The sequence below is a fragment of the Manis pentadactyla genome, chromosome 7 (genome assembly GCF_030020395.1).
Source record: "Manis pentadactyla isolate mManPen7 chromosome 7, mManPen7.hap1, whole genome shotgun sequence".
Classification (NCBI taxonomy): Eukaryota; Metazoa; Chordata; class Mammalia; order Pholidota; family Manidae; genus Manis; species Manis pentadactyla.
The window spans coordinates 99,193,363-99,204,050 of record NC_080025.1 but is presented as its reverse complement, the minus strand read 5'-3'; the positions used below and the strand labels follow the sequence as shown (position 1 = coordinate 99,204,050).

Sequence of the window (10,688 nt, the reverse complement as noted above, 5' to 3'; positions counted from 1 at the left end):
CGCAGATCCTTCAGAGGTGGGCAAGGATCCAGCCCAGGCTGTTAATGTTTGGTTTGTAATGTGAACACTGACTATTCCCCTTTTACAGATGGAAGAGGTGAAGCAAAGAGCGATGGTCAGACATCTACAGCAGATCAAAGAGCACGTCGTTGTCTTCCTTTCAGATGGCTTTATGAGACTACCTTTCTGCTAAATTCAAAGACCAAAATCAGAAAAGAGAAACTTTGTAGCCGTTGTTATCTCAAGGACTAGGTTCCCTTTCCAACACAGAATGGTTTCTCACTGTTCCAGGGTCATTTTTCAACAACAGATGGGTCTGTAAGTGAAGAGAGACCTCCTCATTTGTCTGGTGGCATGTGGACTTCTTCAAAAGCACATGTGGGTCTGACTGCCATGTTGGGACCACACGACATTAATGCAATTTCTGCTTTAACGAGCTGCCACTCTATCAGCCCTGACGTTCAAGCATCCACATTTAAGATGCAGACCTCCATCAGATCAGCATGAGTGCCACAGAGCTATGTGGAGATTCGCCAAAATAATAGGCCAGCATTTGGGAGAGGGTAGTGAGGATGTGATTTCAGTTTCATACCATCTGTCCTCAGATTTCTTTCACTACCAGACTGGGCACTGGCTCTGGAAAACAGTCAAAATGACAGGGCTCTGAAATGCCCTGCATGGAGTTGCAAGAAGCAAGCACGCCCATGAACTCCACGGCTGATTCTTGCCTTGGGGAAGTGGACCGAGACGGCTGGCTTCCATTAAGAGATGTACTTGAAAGTCCGACTGAAAGCACCGTTAAACCCTCAGGAGCTGGCTGCGTGTCTGAGAGGCTGGGCAAGAGATGCCACACTGCTCCATGGGCGAGAAAGCACAGGCCACCAAGGAGAAGGGGGTAAAAGAGAGATGCTGGCATTTTTCTCAGCAGGAAGGGTTATTTATTCTTGGGAGACTAAAGTCTTCCCACCTAACTGTCAAACTGCAACCACTCTCCAACCTCTATCTCCAGCAAGATCTCACCATTCCAATAAGAATCTAAACCATAAAATAAAAGGAGGAAAAAATAGGGGTTTTTGGCCAGTGAGTCAGCTTTTTTAATGGCATATTATTTTACACAGGCCTTGAATGATTGTTTTCTTTGCTCCTAGGCAATCTGCATTAATTGATACAATAAAGGTCTGGAAGCCTTAAAATGTGGGTTTAATTCCCAACTCTGACACAAAGGAAGCTAAATGACTTGCAAGAGAATATGTTGAAAAATCAACAACAATTTTCCTATCTGCAAAATAGGGTCCGGGTGCCACTGGGACACTGTGCGGCATTTTAAAAACTTGTGTTCCAAATACTAGTTGTTCACTAGTTGGTGTTCCAGATCATGTCTCTTGACATCAGTAAGTTGATTGCTAACAGAATGACGATACTGGTTTAACTTTTAAATGTGGGTTTCAAAAATGTAAGTTTACAGAATTGTCAGAGAAACAGAACAGTGGACGTAGGGAAAATCTTGGGCAAGAATCATGGTGGCAATGCATTCATTTCACAGCAACGAAACCAAGGCCCAGGGAGGTTAGTGCCCTGGCCATGGCCACAGAGGGGGTAGTAACAAGCTGGGGCAAGACGGCTGGGATTTACTTTTGATCACTTTCACATTCTATAAACCATACTGTTTTTGTATATGCCTGCTTCCTGCAATGATTTCTGGGGAAAGGATTTCTCATGATGTGGATTTTTCATGGCTCTCAATGGGTGATGTGGGGGCACCAGGCAAGGGAACTTCCTGATACCGCTGCTTCCCCACCGTGTACAACACTCGTTCCTCGATGACAGAATTGCCAACATCTCCTATCAGTCGCTGAAGTCTTAGGAGGCATGAAAATAAACAAAGCCTGACAACTCTGTTCCCGTGTTATGACCTGCTCACCTCCCTGCCACTTCCAACTTTACTTCTCCCTGAGTAGCCTCCGTGTTATTTAAGTCAGCAGGACTTTCAGAAACCAGGCAGCTTGTGACGAGGCTGCCAGAAGGAATGGCTATGTGGTGGCGTGAGGGAGTCCAGCTCTTTAAACTCCAGATTGTGACTGGCACAGAAGGAGATGAGGTCGCTCCTAAGATCGCTTTTTGTTTCAAAATTTCCAGGTGTTCCCTTCCTTATTCTCAACCACTTCATGTCCTGAAATCACTAAATAATAAATAAATAGTTTATTTAAATATATAAAATATTATTTGTTGAAGCAGTTAGGAGCCTACTTTATTCTGCAACGTTCCAATAGACAGCTTTAACAAGAGCATGGGTAACCTCTTAAAAAAACAAAAAGTAAATCAAAATTACAGCTTATTTTGAGTGACACTAGCAATTCTATGTCGAATTCATTTTAAAATGTCTGTTTGTACACAAATGTAACAGCTGCATTTTTCACAGGAGGTTCAACATAGCCACAACCCAAATAAATGTCTGTCTGCTGATGACTGGGTGAATTAAATGTGGTACATCTATACAATGGAATATTATTTGGCAATGAAAACAAAGTACTGACACATGCTGAAATATGGATGAACCTCCACAAGTTATGCCAAATGAAAGCAGCCAAAGGATAAAGAATACATGTTGCATGATTCCACTTCTATGACATGTTGGAAAAGGTAAATCTGTAGCAGCATAAAGTTGATTAGTGATTGCTACAGGCTGGAGGGGTAATGGGGAGTGACTGCAAAGGGGCAAGGGGTTTCTTTTGGGGTGATGGAGTTGCTTTAAAATTATATTGTGGTGATAGTTACACAGCTCTATAAAGGTACTAAAATCATTAAACTGCATACTTCAAATGAGTGAATTTTATGGTATGGAAATTATACCTCAATAAAGCTGCTAAACAAAAACCACACAGCAGACACTGCAGATCAGTGTGGAGGGCATCTTTGGAGGAGAGTGTTGCTGGGCCAGCGGACCGAGTCAGAGTCAGTTTCCCCATGGAGAGCCAGCGACCTCCAAGCCCCAGCAGGAGCTCCTGATGATGCAGCAATTTACAAAATCAACCGGCTGCCCCTGTGAGGTGAAAAGTCTGACACAAGCCTCAGTTCAGGGACAAATGCATTCAAAGGGAAAAGTCCATGGCAGCAGAAACAATTTAGATCTGTAATTAAGACACTTGAAGTGTTTAGGGCTGACAAGGAGTTAAAGTAAATGTTGATTCAGTTGTAAAGTTTTCAAACATGTAACTTTGCAAAAGGGTCTTGCACAACTGTGGGTTTTGTTTATTTATGCATTGTTATTGTCTTTAAAATATTCTTTTTTTTCAGGAATTTTCCAACTAGCACTGGGACGCCTAGCAGGGGAGACTGGCAGCAGGTCTGAATAATGCATTCAAGATAATTTCAAAAAATCACTCTTTAACGAGTACCAGATTACCTCCAATTTTCCCTTATATATGATTCACCATTTTGCAAATATTGATGTATAAAGAATGCGTTGAATGTTGCAAAAGTTGAAGATAGCCCCTGTGGATAAGACCTAATGGACACCATCCTGAAATAATACGTACAGCTCAGCCCTCAGACATGTGTCTTCAATTTAAAATAATTCAGCAATCATGTTTGACCAGAACCTGATTACACAAAATGGAACTTTTTAACTCCCAGACTTGAATCAAATTTTGAGGCCACACAAAAAAAAAAGGGGGCAGGGGGAGATAATATGTACCATGTTTATATATTCCAGAAACTGTATTAAATGACCCACACAGGGGTTTAACTGTTTCTCTGAACTTATCAAGACACCTCTTACCATCTTCCACCTACAACTATTTGCCTCACCTTTATGAGAACCTGTGTGAAAGTCCTGAGCTGAGATGCAAAGGGAAAGAAGCTGAAAATCAATTGAGTTCCTATGTCTAAACATTATGGTTTCTAAAGCACAGAACTGGGTCTCACTGTCCACTTTCCTGGAGGCCCAGGAGGGAGGAGACAGGGCTGGACATAGTTAGCTCTCCCTTGGTCACACTGGGGAGCCCAGCACACCTTGTCTGCTGTGGTCACCAGAAGATGCTCTGCTCGCCTTTGATCTTTTACTCTGTCCCCACTGCCTCCCTTCTCCCTGTCACTCACTATTCATGGTCTCCTCTCTTATAGGCAAGTCGGACCCCTGGCCATATTATGACTTCTAAGATACTAAGAAGTCCCCCTGAATCCTTTCCCTTGGATAGATAGCCTAAGTCTTGAACTGCTATTATGATCAGGGACTTACTACTTTCAGTCCCTTTGATCAGAAGAAATAGTGGATATTAAAATGTTTAACGAATCCCAAGCAATGGTCTCTAGTGATAAGATTGCCAGATAAAATGTAAATGCCCAGTTCAATTCAAATTTTACATAAACAACAATTGTTTAGTATGTGTATGTGCCAAATATGGTATGTGGCATACTAAACTATTGTTTGTTGTTTAACTGAAATTCTAATTTAGTTGGGTATTGCCTCTTTTATTTGCTAAATCAGGCAACTCTACCTAGTCACCACCCGTATATGGTATATTGGACAAAGGACCTCGTAGGTGGGAAGGTTGGGAAAATCATTGTAACATGACCACCTTCACTTCACTGAGAAAAAGGCAACAGGCCAGTTTATTTTACCCAAGTTATTAAAGCCTCGACCCCCAGGATCTGATGGTCTAAAACTTGGGCAGCATAAACCTGGGCATACTAGGAATCAAGGTTTTTGTGCATTTGTTTTCAGTAAGATGAACATATTCAGAATGGGTGATTTTCTTTTTAAATGGGTAATATTTCTACTTTTCCTTTTGTTTACAGGTCTTATGTGTATTTTATGGGTTAAAAGAAGAAAGCAGGACCATTTGGGGTACTGGCCAAGGGATAAGGGCCCACTGCTTTGGAGTCTGACTTCTGGGTCTGAATGGCGGGGCTGGTGGGGGTGGGCACGAACTGGCCAAGAAGCCCTCCTTAGTAGATGGTGTGCTGGGCAGGGGGCTGCTGGTAGTGTTGGGGCATCTACAAACTGGTTTGCCTCAAAAGATCTGTTTCTAAAAATAAAAAAGCGAAATTCACAAGTGATTTGTTCCGCCCATAAATTAGAGTAGACTCAGTGTTACCTCTTTAATAACTGCCCTGTTAATAATCACTTGCATGCCAGGTGGGAGAGAAAGGCAGCTTGAGAGTCAGTGCTGTGGGAATTCCTGGTAAACTGGCTCCCCAAAGATCAGTCATTCTTGTGAATATCAACTGTCACATGTGCTGGGACAAAAGATTAGATTGAGATTCAACTGCTCTCAGATACCTCCAGGAGCAGAAACCGAGTGGCACTTCCTCAGCACTCCAAGGTACGGCTTCCTGCTGCGGTGACCTCCAAATTTCCTTCCATTTATGATACTCACATATTCAAGCAAAGAAGCTATCTCCCTTTCTTTTCCTTGATCAGCAAATTCAGAGTTTATTTACTCTGTGTCACACAGGCTTGGTTCCTGCCTGCAAGAGCTCTGAGTTCAAACAAAGGGGAAGGAGCATTTTCTGAAGAGATTGAAGATGAAGGATTCTGAAGGCAATTGAAGGTGTTGAGAGGGGTCTGGGAGAGGCTGAGCAGGGAAGAAAAAGGACAAAGCATCTTGGAAGGAGAATAGGAGTGTGAACACATTGCTACCAGGACCTGCCATTGAGAAGAAACTGGCACTAGCAGTTCTAAGAGGCACCGAAAATTCGGCTAGCTGTGAAGTTTTCAAAGTCTGTAGCCCTTGCCATTCTCCGGTGGGTGAGTATTATCTTCATATCAACCACATAAGAACTGCCTTGGGACATTGTTCTGAGCTCCCCCTGGGGTCTTTTTCTCTGATGCAGCCACATTTAAGAGGAAAGGGGAGAACAACTTTGTTTTGTTAATATTTAAAGGTCAGTGTAATGCTGTGGAGTGGTGCAGATCTCGTGTAGATTCCCCTGGGTCTTGGTTAGAGGCCTCATTTCATTCTTCCTGATGAGCATTCATGGTTTACAGTACTCCCTCCTCCTTTAGATTGTAAGTCCCTTGAAGGCAAAAATAATATCCCATTTGTTTCTGTCTCCTAAGAGCACTTTACAATGTCTGATCCATCCTAGGGCCTTGATAAATGTTTGGATGAATACAAGAAAAAGAAAAATCTTTCTTTTGCTTGATTACAAATATTTCCCTAACTAGTTTCTATTGACACATTATAGATGTATCCTAAGAGTGTCCTCAAATTTTGACTTCCATAACAGATCAAAAATCAATTTCCAAATGAGTTTTTTGATAGAAAACAACACACATACACACACTCTACAGCAATAAAAAAGTCATCTGTGAATTTAAGAACTGTAGAATAACAATAGATAATCCATACTCAGTTATGATAGGTTTCTAAGGCTGGGGAGAATAAGAGTAAATGAAATATACAGATCATCTTCAGATCACACAAGCTCTAAGCCTTCTTTTGCTCCAAAAGCTGATAAGTGAAGAGCATGCTGATTTGTGCATTTTATCTCCCTTTATTTTGCATATTCCTTCTTTAGGTGAAAGCAGAGAAGTCATAAATGATGTAATATTCCATCAAATCTAAGAGGCCACTGGTTGTAAGACATGGAATTATTTTTGGTGCCATTAAGAAAGAAAACATTGCCATGGCAACATCCCAAATTCAGAGACATTAAAATGTTGAAAATTTCATGTCTCAGAATTACAAAATCCAGATCATTCTGCATAATGCTTGAACCAGGGCTTTGTATACTGTAGGTGGTCAATAAATATTTGTTGGATGAGTGAGTAAATAAAGATGACAAACAGAAATCCTTGGGTTTTATAATGCTCAGAGCCAGAGTCTGAGAACAGTGGACCAGATCTCTTCTTGACATGTTAAGCGATCACCAAGGAAGGGAAGGACTGTACTCTGCTAAAAACAAAACAAAACACAAACAAAAAACAAGTTTGCAGACTGCATCCCGCCAACCCATCCTCAGAGGGGTTAGGCCTTGTGTGTTGTTCGGGAAGAGATAGTGAGTTTTCTATCCCCACAGTCTCTGTAAAACAGGGACTTTTTTCTCTGAGCAATCAAAGTGATCGTTTTGTGCAAGAATCACACAAAAGTGTGTAAGAATGTGGAGTATGTGTAGATTAAGGAAAGAAGGTGGATATTAATACATAACAGAGAGCAGAAAATTCCTTAAAAAGAAGCTTGCTGGGTTTAACACATCCATCAGAAGAGAACACACACTCATAACTGAACCCATAGAGCTCAGAATTGAAGATTGCAACTCTGTCTCCTCTCTGTGATAAATATGGGCATTATTAATGTCATCTCCTAAGCCCCCCAAAATATAAGCTAACTCTGTTCAACAGAGCTGGTCAGACAGCTGTAGGTAAATCATCTCTGGATCAGAACTCCATGTACACATATCTTTGGAGCATTTGCAAAGTCTAGAGACACAGAGTGACAGATCTGGAATATTAATATCACTTCATAGCTTGTCCTATTTGAGTTTGTTTGTTTTACCACCAGTGATAAGGATGTATTCCTGATAGGGACCTCTTTATGAACTGGCTTCCAGCCTGTCTTTACAGGGGTCCTGCAAGAGAACCAATGAGCCACGTTGATCGGGAGTACAATTCTGGATTTAGAGCAAAACCTGCCTTCTGAAATAACTCCTTTTTATTCTTACATGCATATGCTAGACTGTCCTAAGATCATTTCAGTTTTCAGGAGGATACTGTGCGAGTCCTACTCTTTTCACCTACAGAAGGTCAACCAAGGCCAGAGAGTAGTAATTGATCATTGTTTGGCTCTATAACAGAAGGACTTAATTAAATGATTTAATCACTGTATGTGATTTCAGCGGGTATTTCCCTAAGGTCTGGCACAGGTTTTTGAACTAGTACCTGTTCCACTAACACTTACTAAGTAAATGTTTGAATGAACAATATTGAAAAGCACACACCCCCCAGCACAGTGGCACAGCCATTAGAGGCCTTTGGAGTGTCCCTAAAATGTTCCCTGAAATGCATTCTGAAGACTATGGATAAATATTATGCAAGAAAAGGAATTCATGTTCAAAAAATATTGAGGAGTAGTAGCGGTAACAGAGATTTCCAAACATTTTGGCTTGTGTTTCCCCTTAAAGGATTTTGAAACTCTGTACCCTGGTCACACTTTAAGTCTGGCATCTAAACTTTTTTCACCACAAATTTTAACAAAGGACACAATTTCTGGCATGTTTTAAATACTGACATTAAAAAATAAAACTGTTGCATTACTCTTTTGAATTTTTCAACAGAATCTAAGTACCCCTCTCTCTTACCATTGTTTTTAAATATAGAAAAAACTTAAAAATTTTATATTTCTGTATTTCCACAAATGCATTATTTATTTTCTATTCCCCCCCATAACATCATCCTAATGGAATATATTTTTGCATTTATAAGTCTTGTTACTGAACACTCTATTTTACTTCTTTGCAATTAAAATGGGTATATGATTTGAAATGAATATTTTTATTCATTGTGCCTATAATGCTCTATATTAAAGAAAGTCTTATTAATATTTAACAACTAACAATCTGTTTTAAACTTTGATTTAAATTATTAAACATGGGAAGTAAAAATTACTGGATATTCACCTCTTAATGAGATGGATTTGAGTCTCATCTCATTGAGACGATGGCTTTGAAATAAGAATTCAAATAAGCCCCATATATGGCAATTGGTTGATCTGTCCCTTAAGTCTCTTTTAGTCTTTCAATCTCAACCTTTCTGTTTCTTATCTCTTTCTAATGTATTTAAGAGATCAGATCCCTTTCTCTTGAATTTCCAGTAAATGATTAGCTAAATCAAGAAGCTTGATCAGATCAAGTTCAACTTCTTGGCAATAATGTTTTATGTTAGCCAATAATACTTCACTTGTGTGCCTTTCTTAAGCTTTTAAATTTGAGTCTGTATCTGCTTTTAAACCCAAGCTACACAGAAGGGTAAGCAAACATCTTCATACCAAAAGGATGGGAGATAACGACGTCAAATAGGATTCAACTAGATGATGGGGCAGGAAGGACGCTGTTTACAACTCCAGGATTCAGTGTAGCAGGTTCTAATACTTCCTTGCCCAGTAACCCCCTGACAATGGGAACCTGAGGCAACCCAGTAAGGACAAGGCCATGGGGTACTCAGCCACCCCAACTGCACGTTAATCATCCTGTCAGATGAGGAGCCTCTTCGACAGAGCTGTTGGACGATGGTGGGGGACACAGAAAGAGGGTGGAAGAAGGCAGCTCTGATTACCGACTTGGGCTTCCTGACCAACTACCCAAGTGGGGTGAGGTAGGATCCTCTATTCTACTTCCACCTGTATATTTCCCCAAGTCTGAGAAGTAAAGCAGCAGAAGGCCCTTGAATAGTATAATGAATAGTGGCGTTGTCATCCCACGTCCCATAGAAGGGTGGTCTAGAGCTTAGGGCATGGATCATGTTCTCAGAGAGGTGAGAGAAGGGTTCTTAGCTTTTGACTGAGCTAATTAAATAAAATAAATAAACCAAGAGTCTAGTCAAAAAATTGAGAAAATTGAAATACAGTATCCCAAGATTTTCTGAATATGAAAACGTTGTTATTTTGTATAAGAAAAGACATTCCTTGCCCTTTTCTCTCAGTCTTGATAATACTGAAAGAGCAAGAGCCTATGATCTTTGAATAAATGACATTGCTTCTCAAGAAAGGAGATTCACAAATTTACAATCACACACATTCACATTATATCATTCCCCTTACTTTTCTGGGTCCATAAAAGCTGTGTTACAAACTGGCATTTGGAAACAAATGGCTTACAGAATACAATTATCACTTACAGTTTCTGAATATATCCATAATATATATGTCAGATGTTTGCATATTAAATGGAATTCGTATATATTACTTAAATACTATCTCCCAGCAGTTTCCTTAGTAGAATTACTATTGCTTTTGGCAATAGTGACCACTACATGGTAACACTATAAAATGTGTTCTTATAAGTCTCAAAAGAAAAACATGGTTGTTGTTCAATAACAAATTCATAATATTAATAATATTTGACTCATAATATTTGATTGATGTGGCAGTCTTATGGAGCTCTTGCTTCAATATTGCAGGAAAGCTGGTAAGGGAACAAAAGTAGCTTCAAACTGTTGAACTTGAGCTCACTGAGGATACAAAGTAGTTCCTGCATGAGGCACCTGTGGTGTGGATTCAGTGTATGCATTTCACTCCCTCTTGTTTTCCAGTGGGACCTTACATAGAAGCCAGTAATTCCCTTAGCTTGAGGACCACTTGACCCAGGCTGGCCCTTTCTTTGTGTCCTTTCCTCTTGCCCTGATCCACAAAGGAAGCAGATTCATATATGGGCCACTGGGAAGTTAGTTGCTTTGTTGTCCATCACCTGAGCCTCACATGGCAATTCCAACAGAAAATGGGATAGGACAGAGGTTAACGGGAGCTAAGGAAGCTGGATTGGTGTAATGGGAAGAGTATTCTCTTGATTTAACCACTTCATTCCACCTACCAACCATTATTCTGGGCCCCAACTTTATGCCAGGCACAGGGGATACAAAGAGGAGTAAGTCTCAACTGCTAAAGGAATTCATAATACAGGAAAAGAATATATAGGCTAGTAATTACAGTGCTCTCTGATAACTAGTAGTAGTAACTTGTAACTAATCCTGT

The 10,688-nt window shown here is 40.4% G+C and overlaps 1 long non-coding RNA gene across 1 annotated transcript; it reads left to right on the top strand.

The window, feature by feature from the left end:
• The first annotated feature begins 2,308 nt into the window (after nucleotides 1–2,308).
• Nucleotides 2,309–9,959, top strand: LOC118908075 (uncharacterized). Its single transcript, XR_005023064.2, has 4 exons — nucleotides 2,309–2,640; nucleotides 3,295–5,324; nucleotides 5,457–5,749; nucleotides 8,956–9,959. It is a non-coding gene; the product is annotated as an uncharacterized LOC118908075 (long non-coding RNA).
• The last annotated feature ends 729 nt before the right edge of the window (nucleotides 9,960–10,688 follow it).